General features: G+C 43.3%; 2 long non-coding RNA genes across 3 annotated transcripts; one reads left to right on the forward strand and one right to left on the reverse strand.

The window, feature by feature from the left end:
* Positions 1–3532: 3532 nt before the first annotated feature.
* On the reverse strand, positions 3533–10871 carry LOC140634938 (uncharacterized). The gene is made up of 3 exons (XR_012032252.1): positions 10243–10871; positions 5504–5622; positions 3533–4501 (listed from the first exon to the last, which is right to left on the reverse strand). It is a non-coding gene; the product is annotated as an uncharacterized lncRNA (long non-coding RNA).
* Positions 10872–10918: 47 nt separating this feature from the next.
* Positions 10919–14652, forward strand: LOC140634939 (uncharacterized). Of its 2 annotated transcripts, none has more exons than XR_012032254.1 (2): positions 10919–12078; positions 14323–14652. It is a non-coding gene; the product is annotated as an uncharacterized lncRNA (long non-coding RNA). The 2 variants fall into 2 exon arrangements; XR_012032255.1 differs by having other exon boundaries at positions 10919–11680.
* The last annotated feature ends 7176 nt before the right edge of the window (positions 14653–21828 follow it).

The following is a 21828-nucleotide window of genomic DNA, read 5'->3' on the forward strand; positions in this document are numbered from 1 at the left end:
AGGGCACCCCCCCCACACACCAGAGGCGCCTTCACACCATGGCCTATTGGCTGAGCTCCTTCACCAACCTGTGCGGGAGCAGCAGGCCTCTCGGCCACACTACGCTCTCACCCAGGGAAGCTGAGGATTGGGGCAGGGAGAGAGGGGAGCCCAACTCCGGGCCACCAGCCGTGGGCTGTGCCGGGAGCCCTGGAATATCCTCTGTAAAGCCTCAGGAGTGTGACCTGCTTTCTGCACTGTTCTCCATTCCCCAGCCTGAGCCGCCTCTAGATTTAGAGCAACAACTTCCATTTCGAGAATAGAATGTAAAAAATGATCTTTTAACCTTAGCGCCTAGACCGGGGGCTCTTCTTAGCCTGCGTTTCCCCAGTGGAATGTTGTAATTATAGACCATCTGGGCTGGAAGGGAACTTAGAACTCGTGCAGGCCAGGCTTTCCACCTTAGAGCCAAGGAACTGCAGTCTGATGCTAAGGGGACAAGTGGCACTGGTGCCCTGAGGCCTCCGCCCAGGGTCTCTCTCTCTCAGCCACACTTCTCATTGCAGCTGTCTTTGGCTGTGGGACTTTCCATTCCGGACATAATATTTGCAGCATGATGATGGTGCGTGTGGGTCTCTCCAGGTAGAGTGTGAAGTCACCTGTGTCCTCTGCACACACTGTGTGCTTAATAAATGTATCTGAATGACAGGCACTACAGTTTATGGGAAACTTACCTGATGTCCCCATCAGGCCTGACCTGTGCTTTTGGGATAACTTTCTCTCTGAACCCTTCAATGTGGCCTGTCATGCCCCCAGATGTTCTGTGGAAGAAGCCGGAAGAACCAAGCCCCAGAGGAAAGGTGTCAGAACTACCGTTGCACAGAACTGCCTTGAGCCAAGTGAAAGTTTCTGGAATTTGAACACACGACACAGACTCAACATAGTTAATTGAAGGGGATATCAGCATAGTTCACGGAAAAAAATATTTTAAGGTAAAGCATTTTTGGCAATTTCTCTGAGTGATAAACAAGCCAACACGAATTAAACAGGGGACTCCAGGAGAACCAACCAGGAAGCCAAAGTCAAGGGAACGTCTCTGTACCAGTACATTTTCTTATTCTGTGCCTCCAGAGGGAGGGGTAGCCACAGAATGACTAAGGAAAAGGTTTCAGAGGATGGTATGCATGGAGTTGAACCTTTTTAAACTGATCTTTTAAAAAACCAGGACAACAAAGAGCTCATAAGGAACTAGGAGGTAGAAAAAGGTACCAGACTGCAGTGACCTAAAGGATCATGTCCCATGAAAGAGAAACTTCCAGTCAGCTTGTTCTCAGAACTAGCTGGAGAAGGCCTGAGCTAAGGAGACAAACACCCAGGTCTGGTCACAAGCCACCCACCACTCCGTCACTAGAGAGTGACTCACTCATGCTGCCAGGTTTTCTTGCCTGTGAAGCACAACCTGTCTCATTGGTCTCACAGGACTACTGTGAGTGAGGATTGAATGGGATGGCATACGTGAGCGTGTTCAAAACCACTGAGGTGTAATCAGGCAATGTTGAATGCCCCATGGGAAGCATGAGCTTGGGGGTCCTGCAGGCTCCACCTGACCAGAAAAAGTCATGAAAATAAAGTTCTCCTTACATGAAAAAAAAAAAAAAAAAAAAAACCGTTAGTATTTCGAGAGCATTCTTCAAACTTGCTCATCATTGAAGTAAATCTCTGTGGCTCCAGAAGCCAAAGAACAAAGCTCTCTTGTGGACCCATGAGAATCTAGCAGTGGCCTATTTTGGGTTTCCAGTCATGACCTGCCTCTCTGACAGAAGTGAGCAAATCCTGCTCACTGTTGCTTTGCCCCTGGAATCCTAATCCAGACTGTACATAATGATTTTTACATCATAGCTGATGGCTAAGTTTTCAAAAATTTTTTCCCAATTCCTCCAGAGGAGAAAGGCCATTTATATGGACTGAAGAAGCTCCCCAGAGGAAAGTTGCAAAGCTTGTGAGGACAACCTCCTACCCCCTTCCCTGTGTCATTTAGGCATACGCAAGTTGGATCATCAGATGTGTTGGACAACTCCCTACATTTGGGGCTGCTCTGTTTCGTGCAGTTGCCCATTGGGGGATCTAAGTTAAGTTTAACCACTTCCTTGATTGAGTGGAAGGTCTTTCTGAAGGGAGGGTGTCACTCTGTCCAGAGCCAGTTAGGTGTTATTTTCTATATTTTGATTCTCTTCTATTATCCCTGAAATTTATTCAAGTCTCTTAACATTATATCCTGTTCTCCACCACACAACTGGGAAGTAAGGAGACTAGTCATCCACATTCCCGAGAAAGAGACCAACAGCAAGGTACCATCCCTAGAGCCATAATGTGGTCTGAACAATGAGATACCCGAGCACAGTGAATCTTGGAGACATGACCCCTGAGCTACAGCTGCCCCTCCCTCCACAGCCAACTTGAAGGATCCGGGACAGGCTTTATTAAGGTGACCTGAGGGTGGAATGCCTGGGTGGCTTAGTAGTTGAGCGTCTGCCTTTGGCTCAGGGTGTGATCCTGAGGTCCCAGGACCAAGTCCCACATTGGGCTCCCCACAGGGAGCCTGCTTCTCCCTCTGCCTGTGTCTCTGCCTTTGTCTGTGTGTCTCTCATGAATAAATAAATAAAATCTTTTTTAAAAAAAGATGACCTGAAGGTTCTCATGTGAACATCAATTACAACCTGAGCATATCTCAAAACTCAGTGGGTTTAGAAGGAATGTATACTGATTTCCACTGTCTCTTTAAAAAAGAAAAGTTTTTATTTAAATTCCAGTTAGTTAACATACAGCATCCTATTAGTTTCAGGTATACAATACAGTGACTCAACACTCCACTGTCTCCAGTCACTCCAGAGATTGGAATGACTCAACTTTACCTCTTGTCATCTTCCATCATGAGCTTTAAAACTCTCCAAACAATACTGGAACACAGTATAAATTGAAGAGATTTCATTAAATAGAATTCTTCCAATTTAATTATAAGGCCAAGGAACCATCAGCTCAGTTTCTGGCCTTGCATGTCCCTTCTTCTCCTCATTGGCACACCTCCACTCTGGATTACCTAAAAGGGAAGTCTCCCCAAGCTTCACAGAGGATTTCTGCCAAAGATCCAAGTTGTGATTTTGTGAGGGGGTTGACTTCATCCCCATGGTTTAAGTCCGAGTTTACTGCTAACACTCGGTTTGAAGCACCCTCGATGTAGGCATTCCTGACGCTCTATCTGGAAGTCACTGTTGTGCTAAATGTACAGTTGTGGCTTCCAGCACCAGCTCTGCCTGGGGAGATACCTTAGTGCAGGTCAAGCACATTTTCAAGGTGCTGAATGTCAGAATCAAGGTCTACCGATGAGACCTAGAGAAGGCAAAATTTTAGATGACAAATCAGATTCATTTTCATCCTTTAAGGACCACATTGGGAAATGTGATCAAATAATAGTACTAGCATTACCCCTGTTTATTAAGTATTCACTACCAAGCATTGTATTGAACATTTTATGAGCAAAGTATTATTATGTCCATTTTATTTTTTTTTATTTTTTTTTATTTTTTTTTATTTATTTATGATAGTTACAGAGAGAGAGAGAGGCAGAGACACAGGCAGAGGGAGAAGCAGGCTCCATGCACCGGGAGCCCAATGTGGGATTCGATCCCGGGTCTCCAGGATCGTGCCCTGGGCCAAAGGCAGGCGCCAAACCGCTGCGCCACCCAGGGATCCCTATGTCCATTTTATAGATGAGTAAACTAAGGTTTAGCAAGTATAAGTGGTTACCTGGGATTTCATAGCTAACAAATGGTAGAACCAGGATTCCATCTAATTCTATCTCACTGTGAGGCGCTTGCTCCCACATCGTTGCTTTGCTACTTGTATATGTACCAACCCGTCTGCAGGTTGTTAGTTTGCAAATATAGAGGATCAATCTTGGCAAAACACTGTACGCTTTTTCTCTTCTGCCTGCCTGAGAGCAATGTTTGAGAAGATGTCTCTGGGGGTTAGAGGCAAATTAGGCTTTGCTTAAACCAATACTCAGTTTAAATAAGCATCCAACAAAGAGATTTTATTTTTTATTATTCATATTATTATTTCATTCCCCATCGCACTCTTAATCCCAATTGGTGCCATTTACAAGGAAGACTAGCCCACAGCAAACAACACATGCCTAGCTATAGTCTTCATGGCCCCTTGCAAATTATCTCTCATAGCTTTCCTATAGCCAAGACTTGAAGACTCTTAGGTGCAAGGTTGTATTGACATAAGTTGTTGAGAGAATGCCATAATCCAGAGTCACAGGAGAATGGAGAAAATGGGCAATTCTGTGTAAAACGTGTTTTGCATTCCCGCACCCTGCAACCTGCTCAAGTGACATCTGTCAGGCTGGGGTTCCCTAAAGATGCCATCCCTAAGCTGCTGAAAATGGTCCCTGTAGGGATAAGCTTATTGCATTAAAGCTTAAGTCAATTCCAAAACGACTTCTTGTAGGAAGTAAAATCTAGAGGAAAGAGAAAACACAGAGAATGTCTTTTAAGATAGCAGCTAAATCATGCAGCACGGAAGTATGAGATTAGCAATGAAAATTAGACTTTAGTAGGCATCCGCTCAACTCCTCTGTCTCCATTCCTGCTGTGGAAAGGAGAAAATAGTAGAGCTAGCCAGACTTTGCAAGATGTAGCCTGCCCACAGCCATGTCATAAAAGATCCTGCAAGAGTTAAATATCTGAGAAGCAATTCAAATGCTATTGACTTAACAGAAACCAACCAGGTTGTTTTTATGAACACATCTAAATCATACCACATACTTCAGGCCTGGTTTTGAAAAGAGGCCCCAAGACCTTTTTCTCTGCTGGAGCTATGTGCTTCTCCGTGCACATGCCTGGCTGCAGGGGGTGGGTCCATTCCGTCTGTGGGTGTCACTGATCTGTCTCCCAGAACATGGTGCCAGGCTAGGGGTAGGCATTAAACGGCTCCCCAAGCACTTACCTGACACATGTTCCTCTTTTGTTCTTCTAGGAAAACACATCTTAATTTCTGCATTCACCTCAACTAGTTTGGTGGGTCCAAACCACAAGTGGGCCAGGTAGGGACTTGTTTGTAAGATGTGCTCCCCAGCATACAAAACCTGTATGGGGGCGGCTTGGCTGTGCTCTTGGGTCCCTGGTTCAGAGCTCCACAAGCCCTGGCAGGGACCAGGCCTAATGGCAGCAAACAGAAGGGAGTTAACACTTGGGCCACAGCAGTGGTACAGCACTTGGGGAACAACCAATTGCCATCTGGGGTGGGGGAGCCAAGGGAATGGAGGGGAGTGGTCTACTCAGAAAGATTAAAGTTCCAGACACAGGAAAGAAAGGGTCTTATTTCCTCTGAGACCTTTGGAAGACTTCGAGAAAATTTGATTTCAAAGTCTGACACCAGAATGGAGGCCTGGTTTTCAATTCAAGCAGAAATTCACACAGTCCTGCTGAAGTCCTAGCAGGGAGGACGTAGCTCAGCTCACCTGGCTGCCCTGTGAGATCAGATGCTCTCCGCACCCCAGGGGGTATCCGTCTGGGGGCCAGGTCCCACGGACTTCTTCACAGACTCATCATTCTTTCCAGAGTGGACCAGCTCTGCGTGCTGTGTGGAAACAGCCTGCTTACAAAACACTCTGACCATTGCCAGATGTGGGCACCTGGCCAGCTTCTACATAATTCAGGCTTTTCTTTGCTCAAGATGGTAAGATTTAAAGGAGCCTTAGAAGTTGATGTGTTTTAACCTCCTCCCCACCTCCCTTCATGCCTCTCTTCATCTTGGGAGCGGCCTCTCCTACCCAAGCACGTGGCAGCCCAGTATTCCATGTGCTGTGCGTCAGCACTTGTAGCTGGAAAGACCAAGATCGTGCGTTTTCCATACGCTTGCTCAAAAACAAAATAAAAATAACCGGGAAGATGTACTATCTGCCTCCTGGTGCCCAGGCCTTGTTTTCCACACATGGCTCTCCCCCAAGTTGTCAGCTCTCAAATACCCAGTTGGGAAGCTCCGTGCTCAGGAATGTGAGAGGGGATGCAGAGCCCAGCATGGTGGAAGCAGATCAATTTTACTCCTGTCATCAGAAGTAATCTTTTAAATTTAAAGTTACTCTTCTCATGTAAGAAGATCAAAGTAATGCACAGAGCCCTGTTAAATGAACACCGACAAATCTATATTTTAAAGTCAGAGCTGAGTTGGGACTTTTCCCACTGATCAAGCAAGGTCAGAGGTTCTGGGAATTTTAATTCCCATTTCATTTCTTCATTCAAGTGAGTCAGTCATATTGCTTTTTATGGGGATCCAAACCATGCTTGCTTTTGTCATCTGGGTCTCATCTGAAAAACTGTAGGGCAATGCAAGCCACAGATTGGCTCTGAGACATGTGCTCAAGCATGTATGTTCAGAGATGGCAAAATCAATCTCTTTTGCTCTGTCTCTCCCCATCTCTCAGCCTCTGTATCTCTGTCTCTCTCATACATGCACACCTGCACGTGCACACACACACTCACACACACTATAGCTGACTCAGCCTCTCCCAATTAGAACAGAATGTCAAAAATCCAACTGAGATTTCAACTTTCCCTCCTTGTTGACTGCATCCAACTGCAAGACGCCAGCAGAATCTGCCACTCATACACGGGAAACAGAATGTGCAGAGTTCTCAGGCATTGCATTGTGTTGAGGAAGAGAGGCTTCAAAATGTGAATACAAATGTGAATACATGTGAATTTACCTAGAAATTTCCAGGCAACTTACACTGGCCATGAATTTTTCTTGAATTATTTTACTGCTGACAAATAATTGGGCTGATAGCTAACCCTAATGGTTTCCCTCCATTTAGCCAGGATTAAAACCAACTGTATACTTTCTTTCAAAACGCACACACGTTTTAAGGGTCTGAAAAATGTTCAAAAAGGTTTTCTTTTGGTCTGCATTTTGGAGCTCATGTACCTGAACATCTGTTTCTCTAATGAGCCTAGAAGCATGATGGACAGGACTTCTCTCCAGAGTTTTTAGACTGACCAGTGGCAGAAAGGCTAAGAACCATCATCTAGATATATATTCAGCATGATTTTGCTGACCAATTTCAGACCATGTGCAGAGAAATCTGTTTTAATCCAGTATAATTCTATCACTGATATCAATCAAGCTCAGAAAAATGAAAGGAGGGACAAAATGATCTTGTCCAGAAGCCTGTCCAGAGACCTGCCATGATTAGAGCTTTGATTTCCATACCAGAAAACCAAAGTGGCCATTCCATGACGAGGAAAACATTTCCTTGGTCAGACATAAACTGTTTACAGATTCTAATTTACCTAATATGGGGCCCATGGTCATGAGCAGACACTGAAATAAGGCATTTCACACGCTCTCTCATTTACTCCTTAGGGTAGACCAGGGAAATGGGCATGATTATTTCCCATCCGTAGATGTACAAAAGAATGTTAGGCAGGAGGCTGTGTGTAAAACCCAGTGGCCTCCTCTAGTGGACAGGTATTCCCATCACACTTCACACACCCAGCCACCAGAATTAGGTAGCCTTGCTCCCTAACCCTACCCTTTGCCTCTCCAAAATCATTTTTCAAGAAAGTATTAGGGAAATTTCAAACTACTCCAAATGTGGTGGTTACTGCTCCGGGATTTCTCCTTACATCTACCAAAAAAGAGTCCAGCCTTGATTCTTCTGATGAGATCTGATTTAATCCTGGGTTAAGCTGGGGAGTAAGGCTGAAATATGGCTACCTTGGAAGAAAACTTGGAGTCTCTTTTCCAACAGAAGCAGAATGTCCATTCCAACCAAATGAAGAAACTCGAGTCTCTATAAAAACATCTTGGGAGAAGTAGTGTGGTCTCAGGAAAAGAGTTTGAGCTCTGGAACACCACTAGTTGGCACCACGTGGTGCCTACTGAGCTTCAGTTCCCTCATCAATTCAATGGAGGTGACATCAACTCTTGAAAGGATTAGACCCTGAGGCTGAAAGATCATGCGTACAGAGTTCCTAGCTCAGAGCAAGCAATTAATAAATGGTGACTTTTATTATCATTTTTTAAAAAATATTGGAGGCAGTTGTGTGTTATGGTTACTTGAATTTGGAAGGTTAAGTTTGTTTTAACCAGAAAATTCTCGTTGTTTCCATCCTCCATGTGGAAGATGTTTCTAAAACATATGCGTGTGCTTATTTTCCTGCCACAGAACGGAACACAATTGAATTTTTCTGTGATGATTAAGGATCTGGCTGTGCCCCGGGCAATCATTCTCAGAGCAAAGGCTTCTCATTGTTCAGCACTTAGATACAGATGTGGGAAGCTGTGCAGACCCAAGGATGGGCATCAACCTCTCCAAGTTAGTCAGTTGTTTGTTTTAAATAAATCTCTGATATCAGAGCACTTTACTAGGGTTTGCCTTTTACTTATCAAAGCAGGTTGGGAGCTATGTGTAAGGGTTGGCTATGTTCCCCGTAGAAGGTTGGCTTCTAGTTAATCCAAGTTTTGTTTATTCTTTGTTTATGATGCACATGAGTCTTCCCCAAGTAGAGGGAAAGTCTCATCAGTGGCAGAAGCCCAACTTCAGCTGAACCCAAGACCAGGCAGGACCTTTATAATCAGACTGCAGTCAGGATTCCTTAAAGGCATCTGTCTGCCCAAATTTATTTGTAACACTGAGCACTTTCTAAGGAAAAGGGAAGTGGAGAAGTGGGAGGTGGGAAATCAGCCCATGTTTTTCTTATTAAGTCCTTATAAAGGTTAGAGAGATCAGTCACAAATTCTGGAAAAGGAGAGACACATTTAGGTTGGCCCAAGTCAGTCTGGTTTTGGGTTGAAACACTGAGGGGAGAAGTGATGGTCTGACTCAGGAGAGAATAGCCACTATGTGTCCCCTACTCTGTAAAGCTCTGTGACAGCCTCCTCGGGCGCCTTGAACACCAATAGCCTTTACCAGACAGCAGCCTGATGACTTAAGTGTAAATGAGTCAGAAACATACGGATTACATTTCCCTGAGAAAATAGGTCACTTTAAAAATGAAGGGCAAAGTGCTTGGGAAAATGCATTATGGGTTCTGTCAAGGCCAAAAAGGAAGTAAACTAATTCATATATTCTCTAAATGCCAAATGTGAGCAAGCATTTCAGGGCAAACGCTTTACAGGAGTATGTATATATGATCGTGTAACTGTCTCAGCTTGGGAACCTCACCAAGATGATGTATATCCATGTATCTTCTGAGGCCTGGAAAATGATTTTTGTGAACAGCCAAAAAGAATATACACAGACCAAGACAATAACACTGACTAGTATCAAACACTGGAAACTGGAATTTAACTCGGTGTCTCCTGTGAGAAAGCCATTCCCACTCCCCATCCTCCCCTCAACTTTTTTTCTTTGACATTCTGACTTGAAAAATATCAAATGGGAAAATCAACACAAATGTTTGCTATGTGATATGGGCTGGCAAACAAACAAGTGAACAAAAATCCTTACGAGTGTGTGGCTGTAAAGGGATTCTGTTTTACTCAGGCTGAATGCTAACAATCTTTCTAAAGATTGTTGTCAAAATGGATGGAAGAGAAATGCAAAGAATTGCTCCTCACAGCTAGGTTGCCCAGGATGAAGTGATCGCAGAGCCCCAGGGAGCCCACTGCTGCCCCTTCCTGGCCCAATCCCCACCTCCAGAACTGGGGTCCAGGAAGCAAGGAAGGTCTTACTGGTGACCTACAAGGCCCACCTTGGGATGGCATTCCATTATCTTCTGAGCAATGGATCACCTACAGCGTCACACCGAGAGCTTGGTAGAGAGCGCCCTACAAGGTGAGGAATCTTGGAGGACAAACCAGGTGTGCAGACAAACTACAGGCACCTTCAGTCGGCCTTCTAAACCTCCACTAATTCTCCCTAACCCAGGCAGGACGGAATTATTTGTATTTATTGTCCTGGTTCCCCTAGAAACTCTGATGTGATATTTTCTCTCTCTCTCTCTCTCTCTCCCCCCACCCCCTTATCCTCCCTCCCTCTCTGCTTTTTATTGAGTCACTTTTTCTTCTCCCTCTGTGGTCTCAAAAGTTTCTCTGGGTTTTGTTTTTTGTTTTTTTTTTCTTCCTTGAGTATTTCTTTCTCTGTCTGGATTCTTCTCTGCCCCCATATGCCTATGTCTCCCTCACCTTGTCTCTCTCAGGAGCCTCGTGCTTGATGAAACAAGGCCCATGGGCACCCCAACATTTAGTCAGAACTACCTCCATAAGAACTGGCAGCTTATTCTCCATGTCTCAGTTGGGAAGGAGGAACACTTCTCATTTCCTCTTGGTATTTCTTCATTTGGAAGGATCTTCCACACCTGCTCCTCCCTGTGAGGAAAGAATGGCCTAGCGGGGTGAATGTGTGTAGCTGCCCTACTTCTTCTCCTGCTCAGTGGTTGGCTATGTCGCTTCTCCATGCAGTGCTGTGGGAGTCAGGGCATACTGCCTCCTGGAAGGGCTCAGTACACAGGCACACTAAGGCAGTCCTCAGAATCAGCCTTGTCAGAAACGTAGGTGACCTTTCAGCTTTCCGTCAGGAGACTCTCATGCCTCATTTCTCAGTTGGATGACAAGAAGGATGGCATTCATTAGATTCCCACAAAGGACCCCCCCCAAGTCCTCATACACAGAAATTTTGACTCTACACCCCAAAATGTCCCTGAATGGGTCTCTACTTCGGTCTGTAGCCTATCTTCACTTCTCAAAACTCTTTCTTTCTCTTCTACAGCAGCCATTACTTTTGTTCACTGTTACCTAGTTCCCCTCTGCTTCAAGCACACAGGAAGATATACATCCTCACACAGTTGAAATTGGCCTTGACCTTATATTGTCTGTTGAAATGTGACATAGGGGATGATTGCTCTAGAATGTTACCCACCTCACAGGAGAATTCTATGCATGAGAAATGAACCTTTATGGTTTGAAGGCCCTGGGATCAGAGGGATATTTGTTATACAGCAGAATCTTTCTCATCCTGATGATACATCTTCCTTGTTTTGTTTCACTCAATCCTAAACCTCTGCATCTCAACTCTGGTTTCATCATTTTGCTAACATATCACCATTTATTATCCTTTTCTTTCTCTGCCCCTCTAGCTCACCTGAGTTGTTTTTTTACCCCTTAGGACAGACATGGATTTGTATTTTTAATGATCATAAATAGATTGGCTTTTATTTTCCGCAAATTTGGAAGAACATAATTTGAAGAAAGGAATGTTCAACCCGACATAAGAAAAATACTTTAAGCCCAATGGTCTGAATGCTTTAGGTCTAGAATAAAAGACAGAGAAATATGTATTTGTTCATCTCAGAAAACTGAAGGGAAGGAATGTTCTCAAAGACTTAATAAGTCTGAAATACAAGTCCACGTAAAAGAAGAATAGACAGACTTCTTGGACAAATTGAAAAGAAATTGCCAAACTCCCTGTGGCCTTGAAATCTTGAATTCTTCAATGTGTAGGAAAAGAAATAGAAGAGAGCAGAGTGGCATCTCAGAAGTTACTCTGAAAGTCAATTCTTTCTGACCCTACCGCTCAAAGGCAAGTGAGAAGTTTTAGGAGGTGGCGGGAAGCACTTTTAATGTAATAACCTTCAATTCCCAGTAGGACACAAACCACATGTTGGTGTTATGGATAAATTCTGAACAGCATCTGAGGGTAAGTGTTTAATTACACTTGGCGCAGCTACACATTTTTACTCACAAGACAGGAAATCCCCCAACTATTAACTGCATTCGACCTCGACACACCGAATGAGAACCTTTCTGGCTGTTCTTTGCAGGATGGTCAGAGCCAGCATCATTTCTGGGGCAACAGTAGCACCTGGACCCAAAGCCTTATTATGTGATTGCCCATGGTTGGGGCCCAGGGGGACACCCCCTCCAACACCCTCAATGGCACTAAATAAAAGAATTAAACCTTTTCCAGGCCAAGCCCCATGGTGTCTGCCTGGGAGAGTTCAAGGCAGTTTGGTAAACGGGATGAACTGCTCCAGGCTTTCTCCCAGATGTCCTGAAATTCTTACTGGAGGTAACACTGTGGTCTCTGAGTACCAGGTAGGGAGTAGCAATTATGGGCCAGCCTCAGGCAGAAATAAAGTAGCTAGAACACTGTGCCCCAACTTCTTTTTAGCACATGCTACTTATAAATGACTCAATATCTCATACACTCATTTAAGGTTTATTAAATATCAAAACAAAAACCCAGATGAGCTGTTAAACACTGTCTGACTAGCCCTCCTTGAGAACTCTTGTGCTGGAACTTCTAGCTCTTTCCTTTTTTAATGGTTTTCACTTCATCTATCTGTTCTCAACATCCACCCATCTGTACTATACTCATTTATTCATTCAGAAAGCGTTTACTAAGGGTACTAGACATTAGAGAGATGAAGTAAAATAAATCATGAGCCTTGCTCTAGAGGAAGATGAACAGAGACGATCTTATTACATTGTAGCAAATTCTCTGGTAAGGTGCATGCTGGGTAAAAGCCAGCACCCACACTTGCCCCAAAGGCAATGGCATGAAGTGTCAGGGAAGATTTCCCCAAAGGAATGAAAGCCTTGTCCTTCTTTCCATATCCTATTCAAACCTACTCAGCAACCCTTCATTCATACAAAAGTAAAAATCATAAACTCTCACAAAATTATCAAATCTTAAGCATCTTGATTGTTTAGTCCAATTTATAAAGCAGAAAATTGCGGTTTGTAAAGACCAGCCACTGGTCCATGGTCACACAGGTGCTAAGCAGCAGAGAGGTTATACTAAACAACTACTTTGAGTGCTCCTCCTTCCAAGTACCCATTTCTGCGTAACAAACAACTGCAGAACAATAGCAATAGCTTATTTCACTCCTGAATCTGCCCTCTGGCTGAACATGGCAGGAAAGCTTGCTCTAATCTATGAGGCATTCCCTGGAGTAAGTCTCTGGAGCTAGAGAATCACTTCCTGTGCTTGCTATGGGGTGGCAGCCCAGCATTGGCTCCTCTTCTGGTGCGCCTCTCCATGGGGCTTCTTGGGCTTCCTCATAGCATGGCAGCTGATTTCAAAAGCAAGGGTGTGAGAGGCAGGGAGTGGAAGTTGCCAATTTCTTAAGGCTTGGTTCCAGAAACTGGCACAGCATAGTTTCTGCCATATTGTCTTTGTTCAAAATCTAAGGCAGTGGGGTCATAGACCTCATCTCTCAAGGGGAAGAATGGCAAAGAATTTTTGGCCATCTCTGATTTACTACATCTGCCTAGGTGATTTTGCAATCTGATGGACTTTAAGACTAAGTTAAAAGAAATAAAAGCCAAGTGCAAGGATAAGGGGAACAACATGCCAGTGGTCTTTGGCATTTGTGCTGCAGGCTGTTGCAAGCTTCTTCGGGTGGCTTTTCAGGTGTCAGCCAGCAAATGAAGGCAAAAGGGCAGAAAAAGATGAGGTTTTCCAGTCAATGAAGTTACCCACGCAACCCTCAGAGACATGGTACCCTACTTTGCTGCATATTAGAATAACCTGAGAGCCTTCAAAAAAGAAATATAGATTCCCACTGCCACTCCAGATCACAATTCCCAGAGGTGACCAGAAAGGTTTTTTTTTTTTAAGATTTTATTTATTTATTCATGACAGACTCAGAGAGAGAGAGAGAGAGGCAGAGACACAGGCAGAGGGAGAAGCAGACTCCATGCAGGAAGCCCAATGTGGGACTCGATCCCAGGTCTCCAGGGTCACACCCCGGGCCAAAGGTGGCGCTAGACCACTGAGCCACCGGGGCTGCCCCCAGAAAGTTATTTTTAAGAAAGTTCCTCAGGTGAAGGGAGGCAGATTGGTGGTCAGCACCTGTTGGCAAACCTAAATGTTGAAACTGCTCCCAGAATCACTGACACTTAGTTGAGGGTGAGAACCCTGCATATTTTTACAGATGTCTTTTAAATGATAAAATTGAGGTCCATCTCCCCTCCCTCCAATTATGAATTCCACTTTGGCTGTGAAAAATAGTCCTAAGATAAGATAAAGAACTGAGGGAAATGTATGACTTTTTCTGGTCCAAGAGCTCTGTTTTGGACACAAGACACCGAGGCCAAAATAAAAGCCCAGAGGACAGGGAGGAGAGACCTGGCTCATTTTGGGGTTCCAATATAATTGTTTTGAAATTCATTCATGTTGTTGCATGAATCAATAATTCATTCTTTTCTATTGCTGAGCAGTGTTCCATCGTATGAATAGACAATTTGTGCCCAAAAATGACTGCAAAGTTTGGAGAAAATCTGACAGATTTTGTTCAGCAAAGAAAAAAATAAATCCTTTCTCTTATCTTCCAGAGACTAAACTACTGCTCATTGCCACATTTCCTGCAAAAGAGGCTTGAGCTAATTCCTGAGGACCATCTGCTCAGCCAGGCCAGAGAAATACCTTTAAGTTCCAGCAGTGGAGACTGGGCTTACTCTCTAGAGACATGTGCCTCTATTCCAAACAGAGCAAGGACTCAGATTAGCTACATCTCCAAGAAAACACTCGAAAAAGCACAGAAAGGGAAAATGGTCTCTTTGCCCTTTATCAAAAGGAGAAAATCATTTTCATTTACCCTTACAATGAACATCTGGCTCACTTCCTGTTTGGGCTATTGCAAATAAAGCTGCTATGAACGTTCACTTATGGGATATAGGTTTCCTGTTTCTATTGAGTAAAGACTTACGGGTAGAAAGGCAGGGATGGGTTATAGAGTGGGCATAGGTTAACTTAAAAGAAACTTTCAATATGTCTTCCAGAGTGGCTGCATGTTGCTACCAGAAGCATATGAGAGTTCCAGTTGCTCCACATCCTCACCATCACTCACCTGGCTCCATACTTTTAACTGTTGCCAATCCAGTGGGTACTTATTTTGTCATACATTCCATTTTTCTTTCCCTGATACAAATGATGTTGAGCACATCTTGTGCTTACTAGACATCTGTGTAACTTCTTTTGTAATTGTCCAAACCTTTTGCCTCCTTTTTCATTGGGTTGTTTGTGATTGACCTGTACAAGTTCTTAATATAGTCTCTATAGAAGTCCTTTGATGACATTTCCTCTGGGTCTGAGGCCTGCTCTTTCATATTCTTATGGTATCTTTGGGGGAAAATTTTAATTTTTATGAAATCCAGTTAACAAAATATAAAACTGATCTCAGACTTCTTGCCTCCAGAGCTGTGATGGAACACATTTCTGCTGGTTTAGGCCACCAGGTTTGTGATAATTTTTATAGCAGCCCCAGGAAATAATTCACCCATTAGGCTGGTTGGGTCTGTTCTTGGCATGGGTGGCTCAGGGATTAGGCTGAAATGTGTGTGGATTTATACAGAGAATTAGGAGAGCCTCTGTCTTGGTTTATCCCTCTGGGATTATCTGCCCTTTGTCATCTGCAGGGCCCCTTTACATAGTTCCTCTGGCAACAGAGATGGAGTTTCTATTAAAGTTTTTGGCATTCCATGATAAGGACCCGCTCTTGTGTAGCATTTTCTCAAAATTTGTCTCTTCTCCTCTATCTGCCTGCTTCTGCTTCTGTTTACTTTTCAAACTGTAAATAGTTGCTTTCATGGATTGTCCAGAGCTTCTAGTCATATTTAGTGAGTGGGAAATGGTGTAGGGAACTTTTCTACCCAGTGGCCCCGGAGGCTAACCAAGATCCAACATCTTGCTGTCCCACATTTGAGATGGCCCACCCAGAACAAACCCTTGTTTCGGTTGCTCAACTCTGTGGTCTTCCTTGAAATTCGTAGACTGTGAGAGGTGGAAAGCAAGAGCAGAATATGTGAGCTTCAACTAATACATTTCATGGGTCATTACAAGCCCTTTGCCATTGCATGAATATCCAGTGTACAAAATCAATTCTGCTCACAATTATCTAGTCAAGGAAATAGACCATTCTGGAGTAAGAAGGAATGACTAACTTTTAATGATGACTCACCCCAGGCAGGGTGCTTGATGCTAAAGGTGGGAACAAAGTTAAGCCATGGAGTTCTCCCAACAGGGGCTTAGGATGGGAGAACAAAGAAGTTCGCATGGAATCACCTGTGATGAGAAGTAGTACACAAGAAGTGGTCCAGAAACACAGAAGAGGGAGAGATGAATGTTTAGGGCATTTGGGAGAAAAATCCCTAGTGAGGTGACGTTGGATCTGAACTTTAAAGATCTTCAGATTCCACCAAATGGAGGGTCAGCCAGGGCATTCCAGGTGGGGAGCACCTCCAAGAGGGGCTTGGATGTTTGAGGTGCTAGCACGGTGCCAGAGGGATGGCAGTCTGGTATGATGAGAGTCTATCGTGAAGCAAGAATGCCACACAGATCCACAAAATGCCTGGTCACAGAGAAGCCATGGCAGTAGTTCGACTGCAACCACCCTTTGCCCTGATGGGGCCAGAGTCACAGGAAGGTGCCATGTGAGTCAGAGGAGGCACATAACTCCTCCGATGGCACCTGCTCTTCTTTTTCTTTAATACTGGGATCAGATTGTGAATGGCAGGGAGTAAGCCTGGCTTTATTATGACAGAGGAAACAAGAGGTATACGTGGCTGAACTCTGGATCAACTGCTGTCCTTCTCTTCCCTCCTCTCTCATTTCCTATTTTCTAAGTCTTTCAGCCAGATAAGCTGGGCCAGTGGTCCTGGCATGTGAAATCCAGTGCTATGGGAAGGTTTCTCTGTGACAAAGAGAAATGGCATGTGAGGCACCCAAGTGCCAGCTGATGTTTCAAAATAACAGTAAAAAGTGTTTTCTGGCAACCCTCCGGGGTCTGGACAAGCCTCCAGTCTGGGCTGATGAACAAACACATCAGATGCAAGGTGAAAACACCCAGCTGTGCCCTGCTTGAGCTTCATTGTCGGGCAGCCATCTCAGCAAAGGGACAGGCTTGCAGGTGTGTCCTCAAACATAATAACAGCCCACAACATGCTGCCATCTGTTCTGACAGAAAGGGGGAAGTTACTTAAGTGTTCTACAACTTTCATCTTTTGGTTCCTCCCACCCACCCAAAAGAAAGAAAGTTATCATTTTGCTGATAATCCTAACTCTGATGGTTTCCAACAGGAACAAGGAGTTTGAGCTTACAGGGAGCATAGGCTGAGAGCCATTGCGATCTGATGTGCAAGAACACTAGAGAGTAAAGGTTGGTTATCAACCGTTGTTTCCAGCAGATTGTTGATATATATACTACTTGTAACCCACTTCAGTAAATAGCAGTAAAAATAAGAGAACCTCCAGGAATACAGATGTACTATTAAAATTGAAATTAAGCACTCTGGAAAGACCAATTTTGATGTTTTCTGTAGAAGTCTCCTACAGTAAAAGCTGAATGACAAATGCCCAGGATCATCATCTACTGGCATAGCTGGCTGGAGCAAAGTTTCATCTCAAAGAGGAAAGTTAGTGCTGTCATTCCTGGACTCCTGTTAGGGATTGACTGTGTCCCCACCACCACCCCAAAATTCATAGGCTTAAACCTTACTCCTCAAGGACGTGACTAGGATAAGATGAGGTCTGAGGATAGAGCACTCATGACTAATGGTAGAGCATTAGTCACAGGACAGCTAGCTTCCTAGCTAGATTCGCACAAGGACACAAGAAGTCAGCATCTGAAAGCCAGAAGAAGGCTGTCACCAGAACCAGATCGTGCTGACACCCTCATCTCAGACCATCAGCCTCCAAGACTGGGAGAAGTAAATGTCTGCTCTTTATAAGCCGTCCAGTCCATGGAACTCTGTCAGCTGGAACAGACTAAGAAATGCCCTCAGGGCATCTTTCATCTATGGGGTCCTCAGAAGCCCAAACCATATTCCACAGTAACAGCCTCTGCAAATGCTTTGTTCTCTTTTCTGCCCACAAATAACCCTACCCCCAGGTCTGATTCTGCATTAGGTTCTAATGACACCTACAGCAGCCCAGATTCCAACCTACCAATTCCACACTTTCCTCCCTGCTCTCCTCCTGGCCTGGCCCCTCTTCCACCACTCACACCACTGTCCCTGTTCCTCAAGGGAAAGGTGGCATCTTATTGTCCACCTATTCAATGGAGGCCCAGCCTCCAGTGCCTGGCTTCCATTCTTCCCTTTCTACCAACTTCCTCGAGCTCAGGCTTTGTATGGAAGATGCACAAGAGCATAAGATCAGGGGCCTGTCCTTAAAGACCCCATGGCCAGATGAGGAGAAAGCTACCCCTCTCACCACAGCTCCTGTGAACCCAACAACTCCTGTGAACGAGGTATGGAAGAACAAATCCATTCATGCTGGCCACCAAGGTGGAGGGAGCCAGGAGACAAGGGAAGGTGAGCTGTGTGCTGCATTCTACACAATAGGAAGTATCTTACCAGATAAGAAGGGCAGCCGGGAGAGGAAGTAGACATGGGCAAAGCTCACAAAAGTCTACACTCCAGAAGTGGTGAACATCCTGGTCCAAGAGATGATGCTCATAAGGGCTGAGTAACAAAGGATGTCTGGAAAAGCCTGCTGAGCATGGATCCTGCCGTGGTGAGATGCTTGATCTTTATCCCGTGGGCAGTGGGCAGCTTTGTAAACAGGAAGGTAATAGACACCACTAGTGACAGTGTAGACTGATGAAGGGAGGGATTGGGAGGAAGGAGAGCAGCATGAGCCTCCTTCTTCCCCCTCCTTTCCTCATGCCTAAACTGCATCCAGACAAATAGCTCTCTCCAGTGTCCTCTTCCTTGTCCCTGAAACTACACCCCTACACTTTGAGGACAGCCTCCTGCAGAATCACTTTCCTCATACACTTCAATTAACTCCTTAAAACATGACTACATGTCTGGAACCTTCTGGAACCCAGGTCAACATCACCTTACCCCTGTTTTCTCCATCCATAAAGTCAAGGGGTAACTGGCATGGCCATCAACACAGAGGGTCAGGGGCCTGTAGCATGTCCAGGAAACAGAAATGAACTGACGGGAAGCCAACAAACCCAGGTCAGAGTAGTTGGCCTATGTGGCAAAGCCAAGAAGCTCTTTTGAGCTGACAAATTGTTCTTAGGCCAAGCACTCTGATCCAGATTCTTTCTGAGATGTGTTATTTGGCTACCACAACCTGAAGGTGGAGACACTATTGGCCCCATGTTATAAACCAGGAGGCAGAAACGGACTGCAGAACTCCCAGGTCAGATCCCTGTAAATGAAGAGGCTGGTTCTCAATTGTCCCAAAGCCAGGATCTTTATCCCTACAGCCATCCACTTCTCCAGCATCAAACAAGCACATGTCTCCTTCTTCTTGCAGGTTCACATCAACCCAAGGGAGTTTTAGCCTAGGATTGCACAGCCTCAGTCGCTTGCCTAGATCCAGCTGCAGAGTCATGGGGTAATAGAATTTTGCAGCAACAAGGAATCTGCTCTTTCATTTATCAGAAAGTGAAGTGACTTTGCCAGGATCACGGGCTAGTAAGAGTCAGACGTGGCAACAAAGTCTCCACTTCATTCCTAACTCAAGACTTTTCTATCTCCCCTAGTCCTAACTCAAGACTTTCTGAGGATCATCTCCCCTAGGCTGTGACACTGCATTTCTTTGTCCTCCTTTTCTAAAGTGGTTTCCTTTTCTAAAGTGGTTTCTGCTGGTGTATGGAAAATAAACTTTAAAAGTCAACACCACCTCCATCTCCCTCCTGAGAAATGATTGTTTGCTGATCTATTTCTGAGACCTCAAATAATTTCCATTGACCATCTTCTAACTATCAAGGTTATATACTTGAAACTTTGAGTAGTTGCAAAACTTTTCATGGCTATTTATAACACACTTTCTACATGAGGACTTTTAATTGACCTTAGCTGTAACATTTCTTTGATGAAATGATTATAAAATATGCTCTATATCAAAAAATGAAACCTCTAGGTTATTATAAGTGGAAAATTACAGAAAAATGTCTTAGAACCTTAAAAAATGCCTAGTGACATATATGCAGAAAAACCATAAAGCAAGTGAACTATACTAAATTAATATGAAAACCATTTAGATTTTTGTGTAGAGCCATCAAAAATTGTTTCATTGCGTCTCAAATTTTGAAAGACTCTACTTCAGTGGAAGGTAATTGATTACTATCAAACATATAACTCCTGATTTAATTAATAGGTGCTGATAACCACTGATCTATTTATCTTGGAAAGGAGATCACAAAGACTTCTATAGGCTCTATATTTGTGTAAGAGTGCACAGATATTTCTAGACCCAACCTTAGCTCAAGGTTTCTGAGATTATTGTAATTATTTTGTTTTTATACAGCTACTTATTTGAAAAGGGGACAGATGACACTTTTCATCAATCAAGACAATTTTTATCTCTATCCTTGAGATTGTAGCACTTTTGCTTCCCGTGTGTTGAGGGCTGACTTTAGTTTGAAGGAACTACACAGGGTAACCACACTGTTTTTTTCTCCAACATCCTTTCATAGACTATGATTTCCTTGCTGTATTATAATGATTATTCTGCTAGAAATCACCCGTCATGTACTCAATTAATAGTAGTTATAAATAAGAAGTAAATAGTAAGACTTAAAACCCTCCAACAGAAAGATGGAAGAACCAAGCACGTTCATCTCTCTAAACAGGATTATTTCACATTCATTTTATGCTTTGAGTGTCTTTAGAGTTAATATGTATTTTATGTTGGGTGATATATGGGGTTGACTGAAATATTTGAGAATTTATTTTTTTAGTTTTACTTTAGAGAAACTAAAATAGTTTTACTTTAGAGAAAACATACACACAAAATAACTCAGTTCAATAACTTTTGGCTTTACCAGTCATCCTTTGATAAAAATCACATAATCTTCAATTACTTCTGAATGACTGCAGAACATACAGAAATGGAGGAAAGTTGAATTAGTCATCATAAGGAACAGCAACAACAAAAATAATCATTATTGTAGAATTCCTGGGGTATATGTGAAAATAGTCCACAGAAATGAATTGATGAATTAGTATCCATTGCAATATGATTTTACCTGGATTAATACTCTATAGTATTCTAACAAAATCACTGGCCAGTTAAAATCTTTAAAACTCTTCATTGAAACATAAAAATAGAAACCTCAGTACTGAAGAGTTGGATCAAAAGAATTACTATAATAATTGAATTTCATTTTGCTACTCTAAGTGTGAACAACGGTCACCAGTCTCGTAAATTTTGTTTAATCAGGATCTTCATAAATAATTTGAATATATTTGGTGGCTACTAAACTGTAATTAGGAGAGCATTTTTTTAAGTCTTAAGAATAAAAAAGTTTAAAAGTGATCTGAAAATAATGGTTTTCTGTTTTCCAAGAGAAGAGATACACACACACATTTATAATGTATATATACACACCATATATAATATATACATATATACATACATGTAAAGAATATATAAATTAATGTTTCCTCTAATGATTAAGAAATATTCTTATTAGTAATAGCAAAAGGCATTCTCAATTCTGAATTAAGTGTATACATTTCTCAGAACACTTTCAGAGGATTTGAGGTGAGTCTGTTTTAATCATGACTCATTCATTCATTCAACTATTTATAAATAACAGCATCTTGGCTTTCTTAATTCTCCATTTAACAAAGCCCATCAAGGCAGTTTTAAAATAGACACCTGGATAAAGAAGACGTCACCTGACCTTGGAAGCTGAAATCCTGGGATTCTGAGTCAGCATATCTGATAGGAAGGGTTGTATTGCTCTCTGGGCTGCCACATGTTAGGGACAGAGGTGAAAGGATAGACTTCAGGAAACCTTGCAACTGGGTCTAGAAAAAATTATCGTGAGAGGAGGAAGGAGGAACCATTTCAACAAAACAGAATAGAATGTGCAA

This window comes from Canis lupus, chromosome 6, assembly GCF_048164855.1.
Source record: "Canis lupus baileyi chromosome 6, mCanLup2.hap1, whole genome shotgun sequence".
Taxonomy (NCBI): Eukaryota; Metazoa; Chordata; class Mammalia; order Carnivora; family Canidae; genus Canis; species Canis lupus.